The 1,623-nt window shown below is 43.2% G+C and overlaps 1 non-coding gene across 1 annotated transcript; it reads right to left on the bottom strand.

The window, feature by feature from the left end:
- Positions 1-609: 609 nt before the first annotated feature.
- Positions 610-717, bottom strand: LOC130958485 (small nucleolar RNA R71). The gene has a single exon (XR_009077604.1). It is a non-coding gene; the product is annotated as a small nucleolar RNA R71 (small nucleolar RNA).
- Between the last annotated feature and the right edge of the window lie 906 nt (positions 718-1,623).

The raw sequence follows: 1,623 nt of genomic DNA, 5'->3' as shown, positions 1-1,623 counted from the left end.
CATCTCAAAGAATCTCTATACTGTGACATAGAGGACTCCACATTTTCTTGTTCTCTTCTCTTTCATATGAGCAGGAGCAGAGACAAAGGCATTCTTGTTGAAGCTGACCCTGAACCTGAAAGGACCTTGAAGAGAAAACTAAGAGAAGCTAAAGCACAACTCTCTTTAGAGGACCTGACCGAATTCTTCAAAGAAGAAGAAGACATGGCAGCCGAAAACAACAATAATGCAAACAATGCAAGGAAGGTGCTGGGTGACTTTACTGCACCTACTCCTGATTTTTATGGGAGAAGCATCTCTATCCCTGCCATTGGAGCAAACAACTTTGAGCTTAAACCTCAATTAGTTTCTCTAATACAACAGAATTGCAAGTTCCATGGACTTCCAATGGAAGATCCTCATCAGTTCTTAGCTGAATTTTTGCAAATCTGTGACACAGTCAAGACTAATGGGGTAGACCCTGAGGTCTATAGACTGATGCTATTCCCTTTTGCTGTACGAGACAGAGCTAGGATATGGTTGGACTCTCAACCTAAAGAAAGCCTGGACTCTTGGGAAAAGCTAGTGAATGCCTTCTTGGCAAAGTTCTTTCCACCACAAAGATGGAGTAAGCTTAGAGTGGAAGTCCAAACCTTCAGACAGAAGGATGGAGAATCCCTCTATGAAGCTTGGGAAAGATACAAACAGTTGATCAGAAGATGTCCTTCTGACATGCTTTCTGAATGGAGCATCATAGGTAATTTCTATGATGGTCTCTCTGAACTATCCAAGATGTCTTTGGATAGCTCTGCTGGAGGATCTCTTCATCTGAAGAAGACGCCTACAGAGGCTTGGTGCACGAAATTGCAATAACACTTTTGCAATCCCGCACAACTAACCAGCAAGTGCACTGGGTCGTCCAAGTAATACCTTGCGTGAGCAAGGGTCGATCCCACGGAGATTGTCGGCTTGAAGCAAGCTATGGTTATCTTGTAAATCTTAGTCAGGATATCAGAAATTATCAGGATTGATTGTAAGAAGCAAAAGAACATGTAATGGTTACTTGTACTGCAGTAATGGAGAATGGGTTGAGGTTTGGAGATGCTCCATCTTCCGAATCTCTGCTTTCCTACTATCTTCTTCATCAAACACGCATGTCTCCTTCCATGGCAAGCTCGTGTAGGGTCTCACTGTTGTCAGCAACTACCTCCCATCCGCGCAGTGAAAGCTAATGCACACACTCTGTCACAGTGCTGCCAATCACCGGTTTGGTTCCCTCCCCTACCGGAATAGAATCACTCTTTTGCGTCTGTCACTAACGCCCAGTAGGTTACAGGTTTGAAGCACGTCACAGTCATTCAATCATTGAATCCTACTCAGAATACCACAGACAAGGTTTAGACCTTCCGGATTCTCTTGAATGCTGCCATCAGGTCCTGCCTATACCACGAAGATTCCGATTAAAGAACCCAAGAGATAACTACTCAATCTAAGATAGAACAGAGGTGGTTGTCAGGCACGTGTTCATGGTTGAGAATGATGATGATTGTCACGGATCATCACATTCATCCGGATTAAGAACAAGTGTTATCTTAGAATGGAAGCAAGCATGATTGAATAAGAAACAGTAGTAATTGCATTAAT

The sequence above is a fragment of the Arachis stenosperma genome, chromosome 10 (assembly GCF_014773155.1).
Source record: "Arachis stenosperma cultivar V10309 chromosome 10, arast.V10309.gnm1.PFL2, whole genome shotgun sequence".
In the NCBI taxonomy this organism is placed as follows: domain Eukaryota; kingdom Viridiplantae; phylum Streptophyta; class Magnoliopsida; order Fabales; family Fabaceae; genus Arachis; species Arachis stenosperma.
Note: the sequence above shows the minus strand (reverse complement) of the source record. Positions and strands in the feature narration are given on the sequence as shown.